The following is a 22,516-nucleotide window of genomic DNA, read 5'->3' on the forward strand; positions in this document are numbered from 1 at the left end:
GAACGCAGGATTTCATGCCCAAAACAGTTCCACAGAATCGCAGCTAAGTGCCGCTGGGGGACCGGCCGGGAACCGCGAGGTTTTCATGTCGAAAATAGTTCCAGGACGTTCGCGGCTAGGTCCCCCTGAAGCCTATTCGCGGTTTTAGCCCATGCGAACAAGATGGCTGCCACCACGCGTTCGAATGTCGAATGGCGGCCACTTTGACTGTTCGGGAGTTCGAAGAACCAACGTTTAAAGTCCCAATAGGCACAATTAGGGTCTCTCTGCCGCAATAAATTAAAGGGGCCATAGTCACAGGGTAAAAGGCTGGCAAGTAGTCTTCTCCAAAGCCCAGTGGCTTTCGTCACATATCGCAAATATCCTCGTGACTGCGAGCCGCACGCCGTCACTGCACAGCTCATCCTCGTTAGTATAGTGGTGAGTATCCCCGCCTGTCACGCGGGAGACCGGGGTTCGATTCCCCGACGGGGAGTGCTATTTTTATTTCCTTTGGCCGCCTCCTCTAATATGCACAAGACGCGGGAGCATTCGCTTGTGTGGATCAGCATGAACGCCAGCTCCCCCCTGCCGTGGCCGGTTAGCTCAGTTGGTTAGAGCGTGGTGCTAATAACGCCAAGGCCGTGGGTTCGATCCCCACACGGGCCAGTTGCTTTTCTCTCCAGCGATTGTTTAAGCTGTCTCAGAATGCAATTTTAGCGGAGGCAATGAAAACAGTAATTAACATTGCTTTTCTCTCCAGTGATCGTTTAAGCGTCCAGCCGGCAAAAATCTGTCTCAGACCGCAATTTTAGCGGAGGCAATGAAAACAGTAATTAACAGTAAGATACTCCCACATACAGTAAACAATCCCTCCCCTCTGCCCGTGACATAATTCAGGGAGTTAATGCATTAACTTAATTTCCACGGGCAGAAGAAACACCCCTTTTTATAAAGTCCCATAAGTACCCAGAAACATAACACATCCCCGTAAATCTTACATCCCCTGACAGCCCTGATCTGGGTGGACAACATATCCAAAAATCACCCAGATCGGACCAGGGGTTCAGAAATTCTATGGAAGTCATAGTTTTGCCCAGGCGAACGCAGGATTTCATGCCCAAAACAGTTCCACAGAATCGCAGCTAAGTGCCGCTGGGGGACCGGCCGGGAACCGCGAGGTTTTCATGTCGAAAATAGTTCCAGGACGTTCGCGGCTAGGTCCCCCTGAAGCCTATTCGCGGTTTTAGCCCATGCGAACAAGATGGCTGCCACCACGCGTTCGAATGTCGAATGGCGGCCACTTTGACTGTTCGGGAGTTCGAAGAACCAACGTTTAAAGTCCCAATAGGCACAATTAGGGTCTCTCTGCCGCAATAAATTAAAGGGGCCATAGTCACAGGGTAAAAGGCTGGCAAGTAGTCTTCTCCAAAGCCCAGTGGCTTTCGTCACATATCGCAAATATCCTCGTGACTGCGAGCCGCACGCCGTCACTGCACAGCTCATCCTCGTTAGTATAGTGGTGAGTATCCCCGCCTGTCACGCGGGAGACCGGGGTTCGATTCCCCGACGGGGAGTGCTATTTTTATTTCCTTTGGCCGCCTCCTCTAATATGCACAAGACGCGGGAGCATTCGCTTGTGTGGATCAGCATGAACGCCAGCTCCCCCCTGCCGTGGCCGGTTAGCTCAGTTGGTTAGAGCGTGGTGCTAATAACGCCAAGGCCGTGGGTTCGATCCCCACACGGGCCAGTTGCTTTTCTCTCCAGCGATTGTTTAAGCTGTCTCAGAATGCAATTTTAGCGGAGGCAATGAAAACAGTAATTAACATTGCTTTTCTCTCCAGTGATCGTTTAAGCGTCCAGCCGGCAAAAATCTGTCTCAGACCGCAATTTTAGCGGAGGCAATGAAAACAGTAATTAACAGTAAGATACTCCCACATACAGTAAACAATCCCTCCCCTCTGCCCGTGACATAATTCAGGGAGTTAATGCATTAACTTAATTTCCACGGGCAGAAGAAACACCCCTTTTTATAAAGTCCCATAAGTACCCAGAAACATAACACATCCCCGTAAATCTTACATCCCCTGACAGCCCTGATCTGGGTGGACAACATATCCAAAAATCACCCAGATCGGACCAGGGGTTCAGAAATTCTATGGAAGTCATAGTTTTGCCCAGGCGAACGCAGGATTTCATGCCCAAAACAGTTCCACAGAATCGCAGCTAAGTGCCGCTGGGGGACCGGCCGGGAACCGCGAGGTTTTCATGTCGAAAATAGTTCCAGGACGTTCGCGGCTAGGTCCCCCTGAAGCCTATTCGCGGTTTTAGCCCATGCGAACAAGATGGCTGCCACCACGCGTTCGAATGTCGAATGGCGGCCACTTTGACTGTTCGGGAGTTCGAAGAACCAACGTTTAAAGTCCCAATAGGCACAATTAGGGTCTCTCTGCCGCAATAAATTAAAGGGGCCATAGTCACAGGGTAAAAGGCTGGCAAGTAGTCTTCTCCAAAGCCCAGTGGCTTTCGTCACATATCGCAAATATCCTCGTGACTGCGAGCCGCACGCCGTCACTGCACAGCTCATCCTCGTTAGTATAGTGGTGAGTATCCCCGCCTGTCACGCGGGAGACCGGGGTTCGATTCCCCGACGGGGAGTGCTATTTTTATTTCCTTTGGCCGCCTCCTCTAATATGCACAAGACGCGGGAGCATTCGCTTGTGTGGATCAGCATGAACGCCAGCTCCCCCCTGCCGTGGCCGGTTAGCTCAGTTGGTTAGAGCGTGGTGCTAATAACGCCAAGGCCGTGGGTTCGATCCCCACACGGGCCAGTTGCTTTTCTCTCCAGCGATTGTTTAAGCTGTCTCAGAATGCAATTTTAGCGGAGGCAATGAAAACAGTAATTAACATTGCTTTTCTCTCCAGTGATCGTTTAAGCGTCCAGCCGGCAAAAATCTGTCTCAGACCGCAATTTTAGCGGAGGCAATGAAAACAGTAATTAACAGTAAGATACTCCCACATACAGTAAACAATCCCTCCCCTCTGCCCGTGACATAATTCAGGGAGTTAATGCATTAACTTAATTTCCACGGGCAGAAGAAACACCCCTTTTTATAAAGTCCCATAAGTACCCAGAAACATAACACATCCCCGTAAATCTTACATCCCCTGACAGCCCTGATCTGGGTGGACAACATATCCAAAAATCACCCAGATCGGACCAGGGGTTCAGAAATTCTATGGAAGTCATAGTTTTGCCCAGGCGAACGCAGGATTTCATGCCCAAAACAGTTCCACAGAATCGCAGCTAAGTGCCGCTGGGGGACCGGCCGGGAACCGCGAGGTTTTCATGTCGAAAATAGTTCCAGGACGTTCGCGGCTAGGTCCCCCTGAAGCCTATTCGCGGTTTTAGCCCATGCGAACAAGATGGCTGCCACCACGCGTTCGAATGTCGAATGGCGGCCACTTTGACTGTTCGGGAGTTCGAAGAACCAACGTTTAAAGTCCCAATAGGCACAATTAGGGTCTCTCTGCCGCAATAAATTAAAGGGGCCATAGTCACAGGGTAAAAGGCTGGCAAGTAGTCTTCTCCAAAGCCCAGTGGCTTTCGTCACATATCGCAAATATCCTCGTGACTGCGAGCCGCACGCCGTCACTGCACAGCTCATCCTCGTTAGTATAGTGGTGAGTATCCCCGCCTGTCACGCGGGAGACCGGGGTTCGATTCCCCGACGGGGAGTGCTATTTTTATTTCCTTTGGCCGCCTCCTCTAATATGCACAAGACGCGGGAGCATTCGCTTGTGTGGATCAGCATGAACGCCAGCTCCCCCCTGCCGTGGCCGGTTAGCTCAGTTGGTTAGAGCGTGGTGCTAATAACGCCAAGGCCGTGGGTTCGATCCCCACACGGGCCAGTTGCTTTTCTCTCCAGCGATTGTTTAAGCTGTCTCAGAATGCAATTTTAGCGGAGGCAATGAAAACAGTAATTAACATTGCTTTTCTCTCCAGTGATCGTTTAAGCGTCCAGCCGGCAAAAATCTGTCTCAGACCGCAATTTTAGCGGAGGCAATGAAAACAGTAATTAACAGTAAGATACTCCCACATACAGTAAACAATCCCTCCCCTCTGCCCGTGACATAATTCAGGGAGTTAATGCATTAACTTAATTTCCACGGGCAGAAGAAACACCCCTTTTTATAAAGTCCCATAAGTACCCAGAAACATAACACATCCCCGTAAATCTTACATCCCCTGACAGCCCTGATCTGGGTGGACAACATATCCAAAAATCACCCAGATCGGACCAGGGGTTCAGAAATTCTATGGAAGTCATAGTTTTGCCCAGGCGAACGCAGGATTTCATGCCCAAAACAGTTCCACAGAATCGCAGCTAAGTGCCGCTGGGGGACCGGCCGGGAACCGCGAGGTTTTCATGTCGAAAATAGTTCCAGGACGTTCGCGGCTAGGTCCCCCTGAAGCCTATTCGCGGTTTTAGCCCATGCGAACAAGATGGCTGCCACCACGCGTTCGAATGTCGAATGGCGGCCACTTTGACTGTTCGGGAGTTCGAAGAACCAACGTTTAAAGTCCCAATAGGCACAATTAGGGTCTCTCTGCCGCAATAAATTAAAGGGGCCATAGTCACAGGGTAAAAGGCTGGCAAGTAGTCTTCTCCAAAGCCCAGTGGCTTTCGTCACATATCGCAAATATCCTCGTGACTGCGAGCCGCACGCCGTCACTGCACAGCTCATCCTCGTTAGTATAGTGGTGAGTATCCCCGCCTGTCACGCGGGAGACCGGGGTTCGATTCCCCGACGGGGAGTGCTATTTTTATTTCCTTTGGCCGCCTCCTCTAATATGCACAAGACGCGGGAGCATTCGCTTGTGTGGATCAGCATGAACGCCAGCTCCCCCCTGCCGTGGCCGGTTAGCTCAGTTGGTTAGAGCGTGGTGCTAATAACGCCAAGGCCGTGGGTTCGATCCCCACACGGGCCAGTTGCTTTTCTCTCCAGCGATTGTTTAAGCTGTCTCAGAATGCAATTTTAGCGGAGGCAATGAAAACAGTAATTAACATTGCTTTTCTCTCCAGTGATCGTTTAAGCGTCCAGCCGGCAAAAATCTGTCTCAGACCGCAATTTTAGCGGAGGCAATGAAAACAGTAATTAACAGTAAGATACTCCCACATACAGTAAACAATCCCTCCCCTCTGCCCGTGACATAATTCAGGGAGTTAATGCATTAACTTAATTTCCACGGGCAGAAGAAACACCCCTTTTTATAAAGTCCCATAAGTACCCAGAAACATAACACATCCCCGTAAATCTTACATCCCCTGACAGCCCTGATCTGGGTGGACAACATATCCAAAAATCACCCAGATCGGACCAGGGGTTCAGAAATTCTATGGAAGTCATAGTTTTGCCCAGGCGAACGCAGGATTTCATGCCCAAAACAGTTCCACAGAATCGCAGCTAAGTGCCGCTGGGGGACCGGCCGGGAACCGCGAGGTTTTCATGTCGAAAATAGTTCCAGGACGTTCGCGGCTAGGTCCCCCTGAAGCCTATTCGCGGTTTTAGCCCATGCGAACAAGATGGCTGCCACCACGCGTTCGAATGTCGAATGGCGGCCACTTTGACTGTTCGGGAGTTCGAAGAACCAACGTTTAAAGTCCCAATAGGCACAATTAGGGTCTCTCTGCCGCAATAAATTAAAGGGGCCATAGTCACAGGGTAAAAGGCTGGCAAGTAGTCTTCTCCAAAGCCCAGTGGCTTTCGTCACATATCGCAAATATCCTCGTGACTGCGAGCCGCACGCCGTCACTGCACAGCTCATCCTCGTTAGTATAGTGGTGAGTATCCCCGCCTGTCACGCGGGAGACCGGGGTTCGATTCCCCGACGGGGAGTGCTATTTTTATTTCCTTTGGCCGCCTCCTCTAATATGCACAAGACGCGGGAGCATTCGCTTGTGTGGATCAGCATGAACGCCAGCTCCCCCCTGCCGTGGCCGGTTAGCTCAGTTGGTTAGAGCGTGGTGCTAATAACGCCAAGGCCGTGGGTTCGATCCCCACACGGGCCAGTTGCTTTTCTCTCCAGCGATTGTTTAAGCTGTCTCAGAATGCAATTTTAGCGGAGGCAATGAAAACAGTAATTAACATTGCTTTTCTCTCCAGTGATCGTTTAAGCGTCCAGCCGGCAAAAATCTGTCTCAGACCGCAATTTTAGCGGAGGCAATGAAAACAGTAATTAACAGTAAGATACTCCCACATACAGTAAACAATCCCTCCCCTCTGCCCGTGACATAATTCAGGGAGTTAATGCATTAACTTAATTTCCACGGGCAGAAGAAACACCCCTTTTTATAAAGTCCCATAAGTACCCAGAAACATAACACATCCCCGTAAATCTTACATCCCCTGACAGCCCTGATCTGGGTGGACAACATATCCAAAAATCACCCAGATCGGACCAGGGGTTCAGAAATTCTATGGAAGTCATAGTTTTGCCCAGGCGAACGCAGGATTTCATGCCCAAAACAGTTCCACAGAATCGCAGCTAAGTGCCGCTGGGGGACCGGCCGGGAACCGCGAGGTTTTCATGTCGAAAATAGTTCCAGGACGTTCGCGGCTAGGTCCCCCTGAAGCCTATTCGCGGTTTTAGCCCATGCGAACAAGATGGCTGCCACCACGCGTTCGAATGTCGAATGGCGGCCACTTTGACTGTTCGGGAGTTCGAAGAACCAACGTTTAAAGTCCCAATAGGCACAATTAGGGTCTCTCTGCCGCAATAAATTAAAGGGGCCATAGTCACAGGGTAAAAGGCTGGCAAGTAGTCTTCTCCAAAGCCCAGTGGCTTTCGTCACATATCGCAAATATCCTCGTGACTGCGAGCCGCACGCCGTCACTGCACAGCTCATCCTCGTTAGTATAGTGGTGAGTATCCCCGCCTGTCACGCGGGAGACCGGGGTTCGATTCCCCGACGGGGAGTGCTATTTTTATTTCCTTTGGCCGCCTCCTCTAATATGCACAAGACGCGGGAGCATTCGCTTGTGTGGATCAGCATGAACGCCAGCTCCCCCCTGCCGTGGCCGGTTAGCTCAGTTGGTTAGAGCGTGGTGCTAATAACGCCAAGGCCGTGGGTTCGATCCCCACACGGGCCAGTTGCTTTTCTCTCCAGCGATTGTTTAAGCTGTCTCAGAATGCAATTTTAGCGGAGGCAATGAAAACAGTAATTAACATTGCTTTTCTCTCCAGTGATCGTTTAAGCGTCCAGCCGGCAAAAATCTGTCTCAGACCGCAATTTTAGCGGAGGCAATGAAAACAGTAATTAACAGTAAGATACTCCCACATACAGTAAACAATCCCTCCCCTCTGCCCGTGACATAATTCAGGGAGTTAATGCATTAACTTAATTTCCACGGGCAGAAGAAACACCCCTTTTTATAAAGTCCCATAAGTACCCAGAAACATAACACATCCCCGTAAATCTTACATCCCCTGACAGCCCTGATCTGGGTGGACAACATATCCAAAAATCACCCAGATCGGACCAGGGGTTCAGAAATTCTATGGAAGTCATAGTTTTGCCCAGGCGAACGCAGGATTTCATGCCCAAAACAGTTCCACAGAATCGCAGCTAAGTGCCGCTGGGGGACCGGCCGGGAACCGCGAGGTTTTCATGTCGAAAATAGTTCCAGGACGTTCGCGGCTAGGTCCCCCTGAAGCCTATTCGCGGTTTTAGCCCATGCGAACAAGATGGCTGCCACCACGCGTTCGAATGTCGAATGGCGGCCACTTTGACTGTTCGGGAGTTCGAAGAACCAACGTTTAAAGTCCCAATAGGCACAATTAGGGTCTCTCTGCCGCAATAAATTAAAGGGGCCATAGTCACAGGGTAAAAGGCTGGCAAGTAGTCTTCTCCAAAGCCCAGTGGCTTTCGTCACATATCGCAAATATCCTCGTGACTGCGAGCCGCACGCCGTCACTGCACAGCTCATCCTCGTTAGTATAGTGGTGAGTATCCCCGCCTGTCACGCGGGAGACCGGGGTTCGATTCCCCGACGGGGAGTGCTATTTTTATTTCCTTTGGCCGCCTCCTCTAATATGCACAAGACGCGGGAGCATTCGCTTGTGTGGATCAGCATGAACGCCAGCTCCCCCCTGCCGTGGCCGGTTAGCTCAGTTGGTTAGAGCGTGGTGCTAATAACGCCAAGGCCGTGGGTTCGATCCCCACACGGGCCAGTTGCTTTTCTCTCCAGCGATTGTTTAAGCTGTCTCAGAATGCAATTTTAGCGGAGGCAATGAAAACAGTAATTAACATTGCTTTTCTCTCCAGTGATCGTTTAAGCGTCCAGCCGGCAAAAATCTGTCTCAGACCGCAATTTTAGCGGAGGCAATGAAAACAGTAATTAACAGTAAGATACTCCCACATACAGTAAACAATCCCTCCCCTCTGCCCGTGACATAATTCAGGGAGTTAATGCATTAACTTAATTTCCACGGGCAGAAGAAACACCCCTTTTTATAAAGTCCCATAAGTACCCAGAAACATAACACATCCCCGTAAATCTTACATCCCCTGACAGCCCTGATCTGGGTGGACAACATATCCAAAAATCACCCAGATCGGACCAGGGGTTCAGAAATTCTATGGAAGTCATAGTTTTGCCCAGGCGAACGCAGGATTTCATGCCCAAAACAGTTCCACAGAATCGCAGCTAAGTGCCGCTGGGGGACCGGCCGGGAACCGCGAGGTTTTCATGTCGAAAATAGTTCCAGGACGTTCGCGGCTAGGTCCCCCTGAAGCCTATTCGCGGTTTTAGCCCATGCGAACAAGATGGCTGCCACCACGCGTTCGAATGTCGAATGGCGGCCACTTTGACTGTTCGGGAGTTCGAAGAACCAACGTTTAAAGTCCCAATAGGCACAATTAGGGTCTCTCTGCCGCAATAAATTAAAGGGGCCATAGTCACAGGGTAAAAGGCTGGCAAGTAGTCTTCTCCAAAGCCCAGTGGCTTTCGTCACATATCGCAAATATCCTCGTGACTGCGAGCCGCACGCCGTCACTGCACAGCTCATCCTCGTTAGTATAGTGGTGAGTATCCCCGCCTGTCACGCGGGAGACCGGGGTTCGATTCCCCGACGGGGAGTGCTATTTTTATTTCCTTTGGCCGCCTCCTCTAATATGCACAAGACGCGGGAGCATTCGCTTGTGTGGATCAGCATGAACGCCAGCTCCCCCCTGCCGTGGCCGGTTAGCTCAGTTGGTTAGAGCGTGGTGCTAATAACGCCAAGGCCGTGGGTTCGATCCCCACACGGGCCAGTTGCTTTTCTCTCCAGCGATTGTTTAAGCTGTCTCAGAATGCAATTTTAGCGGAGGCAATGAAAACAGTAATTAACATTGCTTTTCTCTCCAGTGATCGTTTAAGCGTCCAGCCGGCAAAAATCTGTCTCAGACCGCAATTTTAGCGGAGGCAATGAAAACAGTAATTAACAGTAAGATACTCCCACATACAGTAAACAATCCCTCCCCTCTGCCCGTGACATAATTCAGGGAGTTAATGCATTAACTTAATTTCCACGGGCAGAAGAAACACCCCTTTTTATAAAGTCCCATAAGTACCCAGAAACATAACACATCCCCGTAAATCTTACATCCCCTGACAGCCCTGATCTGGGTGGACAACATATCCAAAAATCACCCAGATCGGACCAGGGGTTCAGAAATTCTATGGAAGTCATAGTTTTGCCCAGGCGAACGCAGGATTTCATGCCCAAAACAGTTCCACAGAATCGCAGCTAAGTGCCGCTGGGGGACCGGCCGGGAACCGCGAGGTTTTCATGTCGAAAATAGTTCCAGGACGTTCGCGGCTAGGTCCCCCTGAAGCCTATTCGCGGTTTTAGCCCATGCGAACAAGATGGCTGCCACCACGCGTTCGAATGTCGAATGGCGGCCACTTTGACTGTTCGGGAGTTCGAAGAACCAACGTTTAAAGTCCCAATAGGCACAATTAGGGTCTCTCTGCCGCAATAAATTAAAGGGGCCATAGTCACAGGGTAAAAGGCTGGCAAGTAGTCTTCTCCAAAGCCCAGTGGCTTTCGTCACATATCGCAAATATCCTCGTGACTGCGAGCCGCACGCCGTCACTGCACAGCTCATCCTCGTTAGTATAGTGGTGAGTATCCCCGCCTGTCACGCGGGAGACCGGGGTTCGATTCCCCGACGGGGAGTGCTATTTTTATTTCCTTTGGCCGCCTCCTCTAATATGCACAAGACGCGGGAGCATTCGCTTGTGTGGATCAGCATGAACGCCAGCTCCCCCCTGCCGTGGCCGGTTAGCTCAGTTGGTTAGAGCGTGGTGCTAATAACGCCAAGGCCGTGGGTTCGATCCCCACACGGGCCAGTTGCTTTTCTCTCCAGCGATTGTTTAAGCTGTCTCAGAATGCAATTTTAGCGGAGGCAATGAAAACAGTAATTAACATTGCTTTTCTCTCCAGTGATCGTTTAAGCGTCCAGCCGGCAAAAATCTGTCTCAGACCGCAATTTTAGCGGAGGCAATGAAAACAGTAATTAACAGTAAGATACTCCCACATACAGTAAACAATCCCTCCCCTCTGCCCGTGACATAATTCAGGGAGTTAATGCATTAACTTAATTTCCACGGGCAGAAGAAACACCCCTTTTTATAAAGTCCCATAAGTACCCAGAAACATAACACATCCCCGTAAATCTTACATCCCCTGACAGCCCTGATCTGGGTGGACAACATATCCAAAAATCACCCAGATCGGACCAGGGGTTCAGAAATTCTATGGAAGTCATAGTTTTGCCCAGGCGAACGCAGGATTTCATGCCCAAAACAGTTCCACAGAATCGCAGCTAAGTGCCGCTGGGGGACCGGCCGGGAACCGCGAGGTTTTCATGTCGAAAATAGTTCCAGGACGTTCGCGGCTAGGTCCCCCTGAAGCCTATTCGCGGTTTTAGCCCATGCGAACAAGATGGCTGCCACCACGCGTTCGAATGTCGAATGGCGGCCACTTTGACTGTTCGGGAGTTCGAAGAACCAACGTTTAAAGTCCCAATAGGCACAATTAGGGTCTCTCTGCCGCAATAAATTAAAGGGGCCATAGTCACAGGGTAAAAGGCTGGCAAGTAGTCTTCTCCAAAGCCCAGTGGCTTTCGTCACATATCGCAAATATCCTCGTGACTGCGAGCCGCACGCCGTCACTGCACAGCTCATCCTCGTTAGTATAGTGGTGAGTATCCCCGCCTGTCACGCGGGAGACCGGGGTTCGATTCCCCGACGGGGAGTGCTATTTTTATTTCCTTTGGCCGCCTCCTCTAATATGCACAAGACGCGGGAGCATTCGCTTGTGTGGATCAGCATGAACGCCAGCTCCCCCCTGCCGTGGCCGGTTAGCTCAGTTGGTTAGAGCGTGGTGCTAATAACGCCAAGGCCGTGGGTTCGATCCCCACACGGGCCAGTTGCTTTTCTCTCCAGCGATTGTTTAAGCTGTCTCAGAATGCAATTTTAGCGGAGGCAATGAAAACAGTAATTAACATTGCTTTTCTCTCCAGTGATCGTTTAAGCGTCCAGCCGGCAAAAATCTGTCTCAGACCGCAATTTTAGCGGAGGCAATGAAAACAGTAATTAACAGTAAGATACTCCCACATACAGTAAACAATCCCTCCCCTCTGCCCGTGACATAATTCAGGGAGTTAATGCATTAACTTAATTTCCACGGGCAGAAGAAACACCCCTTTTTATAAAGTCCCATAAGTACCCAGAAACATAACACATCCCCGTAAATCTTACATCCCCTGACAGCCCTGATCTGGGTGGACAACATATCCAAAAATCACCCAGATCGGACCAGGGGTTCAGAAATTCTATGGAAGTCATAGTTTTGCCCAGGCGAACGCAGGATTTCATGCCCAAAACAGTTCCACAGAATCGCAGCTAAGTGCCGCTGGGGGACCGGCCGGGAACCGCGAGGTTTTCATGTCGAAAATAGTTCCAGGACGTTCGCGGCTAGGTCCCCCTGAAGCCTATTCGCGGTTTTAGCCCATGCGAACAAGATGGCTGCCACCACGCGTTCGAATGTCGAATGGCGGCCACTTTGACTGTTCGGGAGTTCGAAGAACCAACGTTTAAAGTCCCAATAGGCACAATTAGGGTCTCTCTGCCGCAATAAATTAAAGGGGCCATAGTCACAGGGTAAAAGGCTGGCAAGTAGTCTTCTCCAAAGCCCAGTGGCTTTCGTCACATATCGCAAATATCCTCGTGACTGCGAGCCGCACGCCGTCACTGCACAGCTCATCCTCGTTAGTATAGTGGTGAGTATCCCCGCCTGTCACGCGGGAGACCGGGGTTCGATTCCCCGACGGGGAGTGCTATTTTTATTTCCTTTGGCCGCCTCCTCTAATATGCACAAGACGCGGGAGCATTCGCTTGTGTGGATCAGCATGAACGCCAGCTCCCCCCTGCCGTGGCCGGTTAGCTCAGTTGGTTAGAGCGTGGTGCTAATAACGCCAAGGCCGTGGGTTCGATCCCCACACGGGCCAGTTGCTTTTCTCTCCAGCGATTGTTTAAGCTGTCTCAGAATGCAATTTTAGCGGAGGCAATGAAAACAGTAATTAACATTGCTTTTCTCTCCAGTGATCGTTTAAGCGTCCAGCCGGCAAAAATCTGTCTCAGACCGCAATTTTAGCGGAGGCAATGAAAACAGTAATTAACAGTAAGATACTCCCACATACAGTAAACAATCCCTCCCCTCTGCCCGTGACATAATTCAGGGAGTTAATGCATTAACTTAATTTCCACGGGCAGAAGAAACACCCCTTTTTATAAAGTCCCATAAGTACCCAGAAACATAACACATCCCCGTAAATCTTACATCCCCTGACAGCCCTGATCTGGGTGGACAACATATCCAAAAATCACCCAGATCGGACCAGGGGTTCAGAAATTCTATGGAAGTCATAGTTTTGCCCAGGCGAACGCAGGATTTCATGCCCAAAACAGTTCCACAGAATCGCAGCTAAGTGCCGCTGGGGGACCGGCCGGGAACCGCGAGGTTTTCATGTCGAAAATAGTTCCAGGACGTTCGCGGCTAGGTCCCCCTGAAGCCTATTCGCGGTTTTAGCCCATGCGAACAAGATGGCTGCCACCACGCGTTCGAATGTCGAATGGCGGCCACTTTGACTGTTCGGGAGTTCGAAGAACCAACGTTTAAAGTCCCAATAGGCACAATTAGGGTCTCTCTGCCGCAATAAATTAAAGGGGCCATAGTCACAGGGTAAAAGGCTGGCAAGTAGTCTTCTCCAAAGCCCAGTGGCTTTCGTCACATATCGCAAATATCCTCGTGACTGCGAGCCGCACGCCGTCACTGCACAGCTCATCCTCGTTAGTATAGTGGTGAGTATCCCCGCCTGTCACGCGGGAGACCGGGGTTCGATTCCCCGACGGGGAGTGCTATTTTTATTTCCTTTGGCCGCCTCCTCTAATATGCACAAGACGCGGGAGCATTCGCTTGTGTGGATCAGCATGAACGCCAGCTCCCCCCTGCCGTGGCCGGTTAGCTCAGTTGGTTAGAGCGTGGTGCTAATAACGCCAAGGCCGTGGGTTCGATCCCCACACGGGCCAGTTGCTTTTCTCTCCAGCGATTGTTTAAGCTGTCTCAGAATGCAATTTTAGCGGAGGCAATGAAAACAGTAATTAACATTGCTTTTCTCTCCAGTGATCGTTTAAGCGTCCAGCCGGCAAAAATCTGTCTCAGACCGCAATTTTAGCGGAGGCAATGAAAACAGTAATTAACAGTAAGATACTCCCACATACAGTAAACAATCCCTCCCCTCTGCCCGTGACATAATTCAGGGAGTTAATGCATTAACTTAATTTCCACGGGCAGAAGAAACACCCCTTTTTATAAAGTCCCATAAGTACCCAGAAACATAACACATCCCCGTAAATCTTACATCCCCTGACAGCCCTGATCTGGGTGGACAACATATCCAAAAATCACCCAGATCGGACCAGGGGTTCAGAAATTCTATGGAAGTCATAGTTTTGCCCAGGCGAACGCAGGATTTCATGCCCAAAACAGTTCCACAGAATCGCAGCTAAGTGCCGCTGGGGGACCGGCCGGGAACCGCGAGGTTTTCATGTCGAAAATAGTTCCAGGACGTTCGCGGCTAGGTCCCCCTGAAGCCTATTCGCGGTTTTAGCCCATGCGAACAAGATGGCTGCCACCACGCGTTCGAATGTCGAATGGCGGCCACTTTGACTGTTCGGGAGTTCGAAGAACCAACGTTTAAAGTCCCAATAGGCACAATTAGGGTCTCTCTGCCGCAATAAATTAAAGGGGCCATAGTCACAGGGTAAAAGGCTGGCAAGTAGTCTTCTCCAAAGCCCAGTGGCTTTCGTCACATATCGCAAATATCCTCGTGACTGCGAGCCGCACGCCGTCACTGCACAGCTCATCCTCGTTAGTATAGTGGTGAGTATCCCCGCCTGTCACGCGGGAGACCGGGGTTCGATTCCCCGACGGGGAGTGCTATTTTTATTTCCTTTGGCCGCCTCCTCTAATATGCACAAGACGCGGGAGCATTCGCTTGTGTGGATCAGCATGAACGCCAGCTCCCCCCTGCCGTGGCCGGTTAGCTCAGTTGGTTAGAGCGTGGTGCTAATAACGCCAAGGCCGTGGGTTCGATCCCCACACGGGCCAGTTGCTTTTCTCTCCAGCGATTGTTTAAGCTGTCTCAGAATGCAATTTTAGCGGAGGCAATGAAAACAGTAATTAACATTGCTTTTCTCTCCAGTGATCGTTTAAGCGTCCAGCCGGCAAAAATCTGTCTCAGACCGCAATTTTAGCGGAGGCAATGAAAACAGTAATTAACAGTAAGATACTCCCACATACAGTAAACAATCCCTCCCCTCTGCCCGTGACATAATTCAGGGAGTTAATGCATTAACTTAATTTCCACGGGCAGAAGAAACACCCCTTTTTATAAAGTCCCATAAGTACCCAGAAACATAACACATCCCCGTAAATCTTACATCCCCTGACAGCCCTGATCTGGGTGGACAACATATCCAAAAATCACCCAGATCGGACCAGGGGTTCAGAAATTCTATGGAAGTCATAGTTTTGCCCAGGCGAACGCAGGATTTCATGCCCAAAACAGTTCCACAGAATCGCAGCTAAGTGCCGCTGGGGGACCGGCCGGGAACCGCGAGGTTTTCATGTCGAAAATAGTTCCAGGACGTTCGCGGCTAGGTCCCCCTGAAGCCTATTCGCGGTTTTAGCCCATGCGAACAAGATGGCTGCCACCACGCGTTCGAATGTCGAATGGCGGCCACTTTGACTGTTCGGGAGTTCGAAGAACCAACGTTTAAAGTCCCAATAGGCACAATTAGGGTCTCTCTGCCGCAATAAATTAAAGGGGCCATAGTCACAGGGTAAAAGGCTGGCAAGTAGTCTTCTCCAAAGCCCAGTGGCTTTCGTCACATATCGCAAATATCCTCGTGACTGCGAGCCGCACGCCGTCACTGCACAGCTCATCCTCGTTAGTATAGTGGTGAGTATCCCCGCCTGTCACGCGGGAGACCGGGGTTCGATTCCCCGACGGGGAGTGCTATTTTTATTTCCTTTGGCCGCCTCCTCTAATATGCACAAGACGCGGGAGCATTCGCTTGTGTGGATCAGCATGAACGCCAGCTCCCCCCTGCCGTGGCCGGTTAGCTCAGTTGGTTAGAGCGTGGTGCTAATAACGCCAAGGCCGTGGGTTCGATCCCCACACGGGCCAGTTTCTTTTCTCTCCAGCGATTGTTTAAGCTGTCTCAGAATGCAATTTTAGCGGAGGCAATGAAAACAGTAATTAACATTGCTTTTCTCTCCAGTGATCGTTTAAGCGTCCAGCCGGCAAAAATCTGTCTCAGACCGCAATTTTAGCGGAGGCAATGAAAACAGTAATTAACAGTAAGATACTCCCACATACAGTAAACAATCCCTCCCCTCTGCCCGTGACATAATTCAGGGAGTTAATGCATTAACTTAATTTCCACGGGCAGAAGAAACACCCCTTTTTATAAAGTCCCATAAGTACCCAGAAACATAACACATCCCCGTAAATCTTACATCCCCTGACAGCCCTGATCTGGGTGGACAACATATCCAAAAATCACCCAGATCGGACCAGGGGTTCAGAAATTCTATGGAAGTCATAGTTTTGCCCAGGCGAACGCAGGATTTCATGCCCAAAACAGTTCCACAGAATCGCAGCTAAGTGCCGCTGGGGGACCGGCCGGGAACCGCGAGGTTTTCATGTCGAAAATAGTTCCAGGACGTTCGCGGCTAGGTCCCCCTGAAGCCTATTCGCGGTTTTAGCCCATGCGAACAAGATGGCTGCCACCACGCGTTCGAATGTCGAATGGCGGCCACTTTGACTGTTCGGGAGTTCGAAGAACCAACGTTTAAAGTCCCAATAGGCACAATTAGGGTCTCTCTGCCGCAATAAATTAAAGGGGCCATAGTCACAGGGTAAAAGGCTGGCAAGTAGTCTTCTCCAAAGCCCAGTGGCTTTCGTCACATATCGCAAATATCCTCGTGACTGCGAGCCGCACGCCGTCACTGCACAGCTCATCCTCGTTAGTATAGTGGTGAGTATCCCCGCCTGTCACGCGGGAGACCGGGGTTCGATTCCCCGACGGGGAGTGCTATTTTTATTTCCTTTGGCCGCCTCCTCTAATATGCACAAGACGCGGGAGCATTCGCTTGTGTGGATCAGCATGAACGCCAGCTCCCCCCTGCCGTGGCCGGTTAGCTCAGTTGGTTAGAGCGTGGTGCTAATAACGCCAAGGCCGTGGGTTCGATCCCCACACGGGCCAGTTGCTTTTCTCTCCAGCGATTGTTTAAGCTGTCTCAGAATGCAATTTTAGCGGAGGCAATGAAAACAGTAATTAACATTGCTTTTCTCTCCAGTGATCGTTTAAGCGTCCAGCCGGCAAAAATCTGTCTCAGACCGCAATTTTAGCGGAGGCAATGAAAACAGTAATTAACAGTAAGATACTCCCACATACAGTAAACAATCCCTCCCCTCTGCCCGTGACATAATTCAGGGAGTTAATGCATTAACTTAATTTCCACGGGCAGAAGAAACACCCCTTTTTATAAAGTCCCATAAGTACCCAGAAACATAACACATCCCCGTAAATCTTACATCCCCTGACAGCCCTGATCTGGGTGGACAACATATCCAAAAATCACCCAGATCGGACCAGGGGTTCAGAAATTCTATGGAAGTCATAGTTTTGCCCAGGCGAACGCAGGATTTCATGCCCAAAACAGTTCCACAGAATCGCAGCTAAGTGCCGCTGGGGGACCGGCCGGGAACCGCGAGGTTTTCATGTCGAAAATAGTTCCAGGACGTTCGCGGCTAGGTCCCCCTGAAGCCTATTCGCGGTTTTAGCCCATGCGAACAAGATGGCTGCCACCACGCGTTCGAATGTCGAATGGCGGCCACTTTGACTGTTCGGGAGTTCGAAGAACCAACGTTTAAAGTCCCAATAGGCACAATTAGGGTCTCTCTGCCGCAATAAATTAAAGGGGCCATAGTCACAGGGTAAAAGGCTGGCAAGTAGTCTTCTCCAAAGCCCAGTGGCTTTCGTCACATATCGCAAATATCCTCGTGACTGCGAGCCGCACGCCGTCACTGCACAGCTCATCCTCGTTAGTATAGTGGTGAGTATCCCCGCCTGTCACGCGGGAGACCGGGGTTCGATTCCCCGACGGGGAGTGCTATTTTTATTTCCTTTGGCCGCCTCCTCTAATATGCACAAGACGCGGGAGCATTCGCTTGTGTGGATCAGCATGAACGCCAGCTCCCCCCTGCCGTGGCCGGTTAGCTCAGTTGGTTAGAGCGTGGTGCTAATAACGCCAAGGCCGTGGGTTCGATCCCCACACGGGCCAGTTGCTTTTCTCTCCAGCGATTGTTTAAGCTGTCTCAGAATGCAATTTTAGCGGAGGCAATGAAAACAGTAATTAACATTGCTTTTCTCTCCAGTGATCGTTTAAGCGTCCAGCCGGCAAAAATCTGTCTCAGACCGCAATTTTAGCGGAGGCAATGAAAACAGTAATTAACAGTAAGATACTCCCACATACAGTAAACAATCCCTCCCCTCTGCCCGTGACATAATTCAGGGAGTTAATGCATTAACTTAATTTCCACGGGCAGAAGAAACACCCCTTTTTATAAAGTCCCATAAGTACCCAGAAACATAACACATCCCCGTAAATCTTACATCCCCTGACAGCCCTGATCTGGGTGGACAACATATCCAAAAATCACCCAGATCGGACCAGGGGTTCAGAAATTCTATGGAAGTCATAGTTTTGCCCAGGCGAACGCAGGATTTCATGCCCAAAACAGTTCCACAGAATCGCAGCTAAGTGCCGCTGGGGGACCGGCCGGGAACCGCGAGGTTTTCATGTCGAAAATAGTTCCAGGACGTTCGCGGCTAGGTCCCCCTGAAGCCTATTCGCGGTTTTAGCCCATGCGAACAAGATGGCTGCCACCACGCGTTCGAATGTCGAATGGCGGCCACTTTGACTGTTCGGGAGTTCGAAGAACCAACGTTTAAAGTCCCAATAGGCACAATTAGGGTCTCTCTGCCGCAATAAATTAAAGGGGCCATAGTCACAGGGTAAAAGGCTGGCAAGTAGTCTTCTCCAAAGCCCAGTGGCTTTCGTCACATATCGCAAATATCCTCGTGACTGCGAGCCGCACGCCGTCACTGCACAGCTCATCCTCGTTAGTATAGTGGTGAGTATCCCCGCCTGTCACGCGGGAGACCGGGGTTCGATTCCCCGACGGGGAGTGCTATTTTTATTTCCTTTGGCCGCCTCCTCTAATATGCACAAGACGCGGGAGCATTCGCTTGTGTGGATCAGCATGAACGCCAGCTCCCCCCTGCCGTGGCCGGTTAGCTCAGTTGGTTAGAGCGTGGTGCTAATAACGCCAAGGCCGTGGGTTCGATCCCCACACGGGCCAGTTGCTTTTCTCTCCAGCGATTGTTTAAGCTGTCTCAGAATGCAATTTTAGCGGAGGCAATGAAAACAGTAATTAACATTGCTTTTCTCTCCAGTGATCGTTTAAGCGTCCAGCCGGCAAAAATCTGTCTCAGACCGCAATTTTAGCGGAGGCAATGAAAACAGTAATTAACAGTAAGATACTCCCACATACAGTAAACAATCCCTCCCCTCTGCCCGTGACATAATTCAGGGAGTTAATGCATTAACTTAATTTCCACGGGCAGAAGAAACACCCCTTTTTATAAAGTCCCATAAGTACCCAGAAACATAACACATCCCCGTAAATCTTACATCCCCTGACAGCCCTGATCTGGGTGGACAACATATCCAAAAATCACCCAGATCGGACCAGGGGTTCAGAAATTCTATGGAAGTCATAGTTTTGCCCAGGCGAACGCAGGATTTCATGCCCAAAACAGTTCCACAGAATCGCAGCTAAGTGCCGCTGGGGGACCGGCCGGGAACCGCGAGGTTTTCATGTCGAAAATAGTTCCAGGACGTTCGCGGCTAGGTCCCCCTGAAGCCTATTCGCGGTTTTAGCCCATGCGAACAAGATGGCTGCCACCACGCGTTCGAATGTCGAATGGCGGCCACTTTGACTGTTCGGGAGTTCGAAGAACCAACGTTTAAAGTCCCAATAGGCACAATTAGGGTCTCTCTGCCGCAATAAATTAAAGGGGCCATAGTCACAGGGTAAAAGGCTGGCAAGTAGTCTTCTCCAAAGCCCAGTGGCTTTCGTCACATATCGCAAATATCCTCGTGACTGCGAGCCGCACGCCGTCACTGCACAGCTCATCCTCGTTAGTATAGTGGTGAGTATCCCCGCCTGTCACGCGGGAGACCGGGGTTCGATTCCCCGACGGGGAGTGCTATTTTTATTTCCTTTGGCCGCCTCCTCTAATATGCACAAGACGCGGGAGCATTCGCTTGTGTGGATCAGCATGAACGCCAGCTCCCCCCTGCCGTGGCCGGTTAGCTCAGTTGGTTAGAGCGTGGTGCTAATAACGCCAAGGCCGTGGGTTCGATCCCCACACGGGCCAGTTGCTTTTCTCTCCAGCGATTGTTTAAGCTGTCTCAGAATGCAATTTTAGCGGAGGCAATGAAAACAGTAATTAACATTGCTTTTCTCTCCAGTGATCGTTTAAGCGTCCAGCCGGCAAAAATCTGTCTCAGACCGCAATTTTAGCGGAGGCAATGAAAACAGTAATTAACAGTAAGATACTCCCACATACAGTAAACAATCCCTCCCCTCTGCCCGTGACATAATTCAGGGAGTTAATGCATTAACTTAATTTCCACGGGCAGAAGAAACACCCCTTTTTATAAAGTCCCATAAGTACCCAGAAACATAACACATCCCCGTAAATCTTACATCCCCTGACAGCCCTGATCTGGGTGGACAACATATCCAAAAATCACCCAGATCGGACCAGGGGTTCAGAAATTCTATGGAAGTCATAGTTTTGCCCAGGCGAACGCAGGATTTCATGCCCAAAACAGTTCCACAGAATCGCAGCTAAGTGCCGCTGGGGGACCGGCCGGGAACCGCGAGGTTTTCATGTCGAAAATAGTTCCAGGACGTTCGCGGCTAGGTCCCCCTGAAGCCTATTCGCGGTTTTAGCCCATGCGAACAAGATGGCTGCCACCACGCGTTCGAATGTCGAATGGCGGCCACTTTGACTGTTCGGGAGTTCGAAGAACCAACGTTTAAAGTCCCAATAGGCACAATTAGGGTCTCTCTGCCGCAATAAATTAAAGGGGCCATAGTCACAGGGTAAAAGGCTGGCAAGTAGTCTTCTCCAAAGCCCAGTGGCTTTCGTCACATATCGCAAATATCCTCGTGACTGCGAGCCGCACGCCGTCACTGCACAGCTCATCCTCGTTAGTATAGTGGTGAGTATCCCCGCCTGTCACGCGGGAGACCGGGGTTCGATTCCCCGACGGGGAGTGCTATTTTTATTTCCTTTGGCCGCCTCCTCTAATATGCACAAGACGCGGGAGCATTCGCTTGTGTGGATCAGCATGAACGCCAGCTCCCCCCTGCCGTGGCCGGTTAGCTCAGTTGGTTAGAGCGTGGTGCTAATAACGCCAAGGCCGTGGGTTCGATCCCCACACGGGCCAGTTGCTTTTCTCTCCAGCGATTGTTTAAGCTGTCTCAGAATGCAATTTTAGCGGAGGCAATGAAAACAGTAATTAACATTGCTTTTCTCTCCAGTGATCGTTTAAGCGTCCAGCCGGCAAAAATCTGTCTCAGACCGCAATTTTAGCGGAGGCAATGAAAACAGTAATTAACAGTAAGATACTCCCACATACAGTAAACAATCCCTCCCCTCTGCCCGTGATATAATTCAGGGAGTTAAGGCATTAACTTAATTTCCACGGGCAGAAGAAACACCCCTTTTTATAAAGTCCCATAAGTACCCAGAAACATAACACATCCCCGTAAATCTTACATCCCCTGACAGCCCTGATCTGGGTGGACAACATATCCAAAAATCACCCAGATCGGACCAGGGGTTCAGAAATTCTATGGAAGTCATAGTTTTGCCCAGGCGAACGCAGGATTTCATGCCCAAAACAGTTCCACAGAATCGCAGCTAAGTGCCGCTGGGGGACCGGCCGGGAACCGCGAGGTTTTCATGTCGAAAATAGTTCCAGGACGTTCGCGGCTAGGTCCCCCTGAAGCCTATTCGCGGTTTTAGCCCATGCGAACAAGATGGCTGCCACCACGCGTTCGAATGTCGAATGGCGGCCACTTTGACTGTTCGGGAGTTCGAAGAACCAACGTTTAAAGTCCCAATAGGCACAATTAGGGTCTCTCTGCCGCAATAAATTAAAGGGGCCATAGTCACAGGGTAAAAGGCTGGCAAGTAGTCTTCTCCAAAGCCCAGTGGCTTTCGTCACATATCGCAAATATCCTCGTGACTGCGAGCCGCACGCCGTCACTGCACAGCTCATCCTCGTTAGTATAGTGGTGAGTATCCCCGCCTGTCACGCGGGAGACCGGGGTTCGATTCCCCGACGGGGAGTGCTATTTTTATTTCCTTTGGCCGCCTCCTCTAATATGCACAAGACGCGGGAGCATTCGCTTGTGTGGATCAGCATGAACGCCAGCTCCCCCCTGCCGTGGCCGGTTAGCTCAGTTGGTTAGAGCGTGGTGCTAATAACGCCAAGGCCGTGGGTTCGATCCCCACACGGGCCAGTTGCTTTTCTCTCCAGCGATTGTTTAAGCTGTCTCAGAATGCAATTTTAGCGGAGGCAATGAAAACAGTAATTAACATTGCTTTTCTCTCCAGTGATCGTTTAAGCGTCCAGCCGGCAAAAATCTGTCTCAGACCGCAATTTTAGCGGAGGCAATGAAAACAGTAATTAACAGTAAGATACTCCCACATACAGTAAACAATCCCTCCCCTCTGCCCGTGACATAATTCAGGGAGTTAATGCATTAAC

The 22,516-nt window shown here is 50.6% G+C and overlaps 42 non-coding genes across 42 annotated transcripts; all 42 read left to right on the forward strand.

Annotated features, from left to right (window-relative positions):
- The first annotated feature begins 403 nt into the window (after positions 1–403).
- On the forward strand, positions 404–475 carry TRNAD-GUC (transfer RNA aspartic acid (anticodon GUC)). Its single transcript has one exon. It is a non-coding gene; the product is annotated as a tRNA-Asp (tRNA).
- A 99-nt stretch (positions 476–574) lies between these two features.
- Positions 575–648, forward strand: TRNAI-AAU (transfer RNA isoleucine (anticodon AAU)). Its single transcript has one exon. It is a non-coding gene; the product is annotated as a tRNA-Ile (tRNA).
- Positions 649–1,484: 836 nt separating this feature from the next.
- Positions 1,485–1,556, forward strand: TRNAD-GUC (transfer RNA aspartic acid (anticodon GUC)). The gene has a single exon. It is a non-coding gene; the product is annotated as a tRNA-Asp (tRNA).
- A 99-nt stretch (positions 1,557–1,655) lies between these two features.
- On the forward strand, positions 1,656–1,729 carry TRNAI-AAU (transfer RNA isoleucine (anticodon AAU)). The gene has a single exon. It is a non-coding gene; the product is annotated as a tRNA-Ile (tRNA).
- An 836-nt stretch (positions 1,730–2,565) lies between these two features.
- On the forward strand, positions 2,566–2,637 carry TRNAD-GUC (transfer RNA aspartic acid (anticodon GUC)). The gene has a single exon. It is a non-coding gene; the product is annotated as a tRNA-Asp (tRNA).
- Positions 2,638–2,736: 99 nt separating this feature from the next.
- On the forward strand, positions 2,737–2,810 carry TRNAI-AAU (transfer RNA isoleucine (anticodon AAU)). The gene has a single exon. It is a non-coding gene; the product is annotated as a tRNA-Ile (tRNA).
- Positions 2,811–3,646: 836 nt separating this feature from the next.
- TRNAD-GUC (transfer RNA aspartic acid (anticodon GUC)) lies at positions 3,647–3,718 on the forward strand. Its single transcript has one exon. It is a non-coding gene; the product is annotated as a tRNA-Asp (tRNA).
- A 99-nt stretch (positions 3,719–3,817) lies between these two features.
- TRNAI-AAU (transfer RNA isoleucine (anticodon AAU)) lies at positions 3,818–3,891 on the forward strand. Its single transcript has one exon. It is a non-coding gene; the product is annotated as a tRNA-Ile (tRNA).
- An 836-nt stretch (positions 3,892–4,727) lies between these two features.
- Positions 4,728–4,799, forward strand: TRNAD-GUC (transfer RNA aspartic acid (anticodon GUC)). The gene has a single exon. It is a non-coding gene; the product is annotated as a tRNA-Asp (tRNA).
- A 99-nt stretch (positions 4,800–4,898) lies between these two features.
- TRNAI-AAU (transfer RNA isoleucine (anticodon AAU)) lies at positions 4,899–4,972 on the forward strand. The gene has a single exon. It is a non-coding gene; the product is annotated as a tRNA-Ile (tRNA).
- Positions 4,973–5,808: 836 nt separating this feature from the next.
- Positions 5,809–5,880, forward strand: TRNAD-GUC (transfer RNA aspartic acid (anticodon GUC)). The gene has a single exon. It is a non-coding gene; the product is annotated as a tRNA-Asp (tRNA).
- A 99-nt stretch (positions 5,881–5,979) lies between these two features.
- Positions 5,980–6,053, forward strand: TRNAI-AAU (transfer RNA isoleucine (anticodon AAU)). Its single transcript has one exon. It is a non-coding gene; the product is annotated as a tRNA-Ile (tRNA).
- Positions 6,054–6,889: 836 nt separating this feature from the next.
- Positions 6,890–6,961, forward strand: TRNAD-GUC (transfer RNA aspartic acid (anticodon GUC)). Its single transcript has one exon. It is a non-coding gene; the product is annotated as a tRNA-Asp (tRNA).
- A 99-nt stretch (positions 6,962–7,060) lies between these two features.
- On the forward strand, positions 7,061–7,134 carry TRNAI-AAU (transfer RNA isoleucine (anticodon AAU)). The gene has a single exon. It is a non-coding gene; the product is annotated as a tRNA-Ile (tRNA).
- Positions 7,135–7,970: 836 nt separating this feature from the next.
- TRNAD-GUC (transfer RNA aspartic acid (anticodon GUC)) lies at positions 7,971–8,042 on the forward strand. Its single transcript has one exon. It is a non-coding gene; the product is annotated as a tRNA-Asp (tRNA).
- Positions 8,043–8,141: 99 nt separating this feature from the next.
- TRNAI-AAU (transfer RNA isoleucine (anticodon AAU)) lies at positions 8,142–8,215 on the forward strand. Its single transcript has one exon. It is a non-coding gene; the product is annotated as a tRNA-Ile (tRNA).
- Positions 8,216–9,051: 836 nt separating this feature from the next.
- Positions 9,052–9,123, forward strand: TRNAD-GUC (transfer RNA aspartic acid (anticodon GUC)). Its single transcript has one exon. It is a non-coding gene; the product is annotated as a tRNA-Asp (tRNA).
- A 99-nt stretch (positions 9,124–9,222) lies between these two features.
- TRNAI-AAU (transfer RNA isoleucine (anticodon AAU)) lies at positions 9,223–9,296 on the forward strand. The gene has a single exon. It is a non-coding gene; the product is annotated as a tRNA-Ile (tRNA).
- An 836-nt stretch (positions 9,297–10,132) lies between these two features.
- Positions 10,133–10,204, forward strand: TRNAD-GUC (transfer RNA aspartic acid (anticodon GUC)). The gene has a single exon. It is a non-coding gene; the product is annotated as a tRNA-Asp (tRNA).
- A 99-nt stretch (positions 10,205–10,303) lies between these two features.
- TRNAI-AAU (transfer RNA isoleucine (anticodon AAU)) lies at positions 10,304–10,377 on the forward strand. Its single transcript has one exon. It is a non-coding gene; the product is annotated as a tRNA-Ile (tRNA).
- Positions 10,378–11,213: 836 nt separating this feature from the next.
- TRNAD-GUC (transfer RNA aspartic acid (anticodon GUC)) lies at positions 11,214–11,285 on the forward strand. Its single transcript has one exon. It is a non-coding gene; the product is annotated as a tRNA-Asp (tRNA).
- A 99-nt stretch (positions 11,286–11,384) lies between these two features.
- On the forward strand, positions 11,385–11,458 carry TRNAI-AAU (transfer RNA isoleucine (anticodon AAU)). The gene has a single exon. It is a non-coding gene; the product is annotated as a tRNA-Ile (tRNA).
- An 836-nt stretch (positions 11,459–12,294) lies between these two features.
- On the forward strand, positions 12,295–12,366 carry TRNAD-GUC (transfer RNA aspartic acid (anticodon GUC)). Its single transcript has one exon. It is a non-coding gene; the product is annotated as a tRNA-Asp (tRNA).
- Positions 12,367–12,465: 99 nt separating this feature from the next.
- TRNAI-AAU (transfer RNA isoleucine (anticodon AAU)) lies at positions 12,466–12,539 on the forward strand. The gene has a single exon. It is a non-coding gene; the product is annotated as a tRNA-Ile (tRNA).
- An 836-nt stretch (positions 12,540–13,375) lies between these two features.
- Positions 13,376–13,447, forward strand: TRNAD-GUC (transfer RNA aspartic acid (anticodon GUC)). The gene has a single exon. It is a non-coding gene; the product is annotated as a tRNA-Asp (tRNA).
- A 99-nt stretch (positions 13,448–13,546) lies between these two features.
- TRNAI-AAU (transfer RNA isoleucine (anticodon AAU)) lies at positions 13,547–13,620 on the forward strand. Its single transcript has one exon. It is a non-coding gene; the product is annotated as a tRNA-Ile (tRNA).
- An 836-nt stretch (positions 13,621–14,456) lies between these two features.
- On the forward strand, positions 14,457–14,528 carry TRNAD-GUC (transfer RNA aspartic acid (anticodon GUC)). Its single transcript has one exon. It is a non-coding gene; the product is annotated as a tRNA-Asp (tRNA).
- A 99-nt stretch (positions 14,529–14,627) lies between these two features.
- TRNAI-AAU (transfer RNA isoleucine (anticodon AAU)) lies at positions 14,628–14,701 on the forward strand. Its single transcript has one exon. It is a non-coding gene; the product is annotated as a tRNA-Ile (tRNA).
- An 836-nt stretch (positions 14,702–15,537) lies between these two features.
- On the forward strand, positions 15,538–15,609 carry TRNAD-GUC (transfer RNA aspartic acid (anticodon GUC)). Its single transcript has one exon. It is a non-coding gene; the product is annotated as a tRNA-Asp (tRNA).
- A 99-nt stretch (positions 15,610–15,708) lies between these two features.
- TRNAI-AAU (transfer RNA isoleucine (anticodon AAU)) lies at positions 15,709–15,782 on the forward strand. The gene has a single exon. It is a non-coding gene; the product is annotated as a tRNA-Ile (tRNA).
- Positions 15,783–16,618: 836 nt separating this feature from the next.
- Positions 16,619–16,690, forward strand: TRNAD-GUC (transfer RNA aspartic acid (anticodon GUC)). The gene has a single exon. It is a non-coding gene; the product is annotated as a tRNA-Asp (tRNA).
- Positions 16,691–16,789: 99 nt separating this feature from the next.
- On the forward strand, positions 16,790–16,863 carry TRNAI-AAU (transfer RNA isoleucine (anticodon AAU)). Its single transcript has one exon. It is a non-coding gene; the product is annotated as a tRNA-Ile (tRNA).
- An 836-nt stretch (positions 16,864–17,699) lies between these two features.
- TRNAD-GUC (transfer RNA aspartic acid (anticodon GUC)) lies at positions 17,700–17,771 on the forward strand. The gene has a single exon. It is a non-coding gene; the product is annotated as a tRNA-Asp (tRNA).
- Positions 17,772–17,870: 99 nt separating this feature from the next.
- Positions 17,871–17,944, forward strand: TRNAI-AAU (transfer RNA isoleucine (anticodon AAU)). Its single transcript has one exon. It is a non-coding gene; the product is annotated as a tRNA-Ile (tRNA).
- An 836-nt stretch (positions 17,945–18,780) lies between these two features.
- Positions 18,781–18,852, forward strand: TRNAD-GUC (transfer RNA aspartic acid (anticodon GUC)). Its single transcript has one exon. It is a non-coding gene; the product is annotated as a tRNA-Asp (tRNA).
- A 99-nt stretch (positions 18,853–18,951) lies between these two features.
- On the forward strand, positions 18,952–19,025 carry TRNAI-AAU (transfer RNA isoleucine (anticodon AAU)). Its single transcript has one exon. It is a non-coding gene; the product is annotated as a tRNA-Ile (tRNA).
- An 836-nt stretch (positions 19,026–19,861) lies between these two features.
- On the forward strand, positions 19,862–19,933 carry TRNAD-GUC (transfer RNA aspartic acid (anticodon GUC)). Its single transcript has one exon. It is a non-coding gene; the product is annotated as a tRNA-Asp (tRNA).
- A 99-nt stretch (positions 19,934–20,032) lies between these two features.
- Positions 20,033–20,106, forward strand: TRNAI-AAU (transfer RNA isoleucine (anticodon AAU)). Its single transcript has one exon. It is a non-coding gene; the product is annotated as a tRNA-Ile (tRNA).
- An 836-nt stretch (positions 20,107–20,942) lies between these two features.
- On the forward strand, positions 20,943–21,014 carry TRNAD-GUC (transfer RNA aspartic acid (anticodon GUC)). The gene has a single exon. It is a non-coding gene; the product is annotated as a tRNA-Asp (tRNA).
- Positions 21,015–21,113: 99 nt separating this feature from the next.
- Positions 21,114–21,187, forward strand: TRNAI-AAU (transfer RNA isoleucine (anticodon AAU)). Its single transcript has one exon. It is a non-coding gene; the product is annotated as a tRNA-Ile (tRNA).
- Positions 21,188–22,023: 836 nt separating this feature from the next.
- Positions 22,024–22,095, forward strand: TRNAD-GUC (transfer RNA aspartic acid (anticodon GUC)). Its single transcript has one exon. It is a non-coding gene; the product is annotated as a tRNA-Asp (tRNA).
- Positions 22,096–22,194: 99 nt separating this feature from the next.
- On the forward strand, positions 22,195–22,268 carry TRNAI-AAU (transfer RNA isoleucine (anticodon AAU)). Its single transcript has one exon. It is a non-coding gene; the product is annotated as a tRNA-Ile (tRNA).
- The last annotated feature ends 248 nt before the right edge of the window (positions 22,269–22,516 follow it).

Source organism: Pelobates fuscus, chromosome 5, assembly GCF_036172605.1.
Source record: "Pelobates fuscus isolate aPelFus1 chromosome 5, aPelFus1.pri, whole genome shotgun sequence".
NCBI classification, from domain to species: domain Eukaryota; kingdom Metazoa; phylum Chordata; class Amphibia; order Anura; family Pelobatidae; genus Pelobates; species Pelobates fuscus.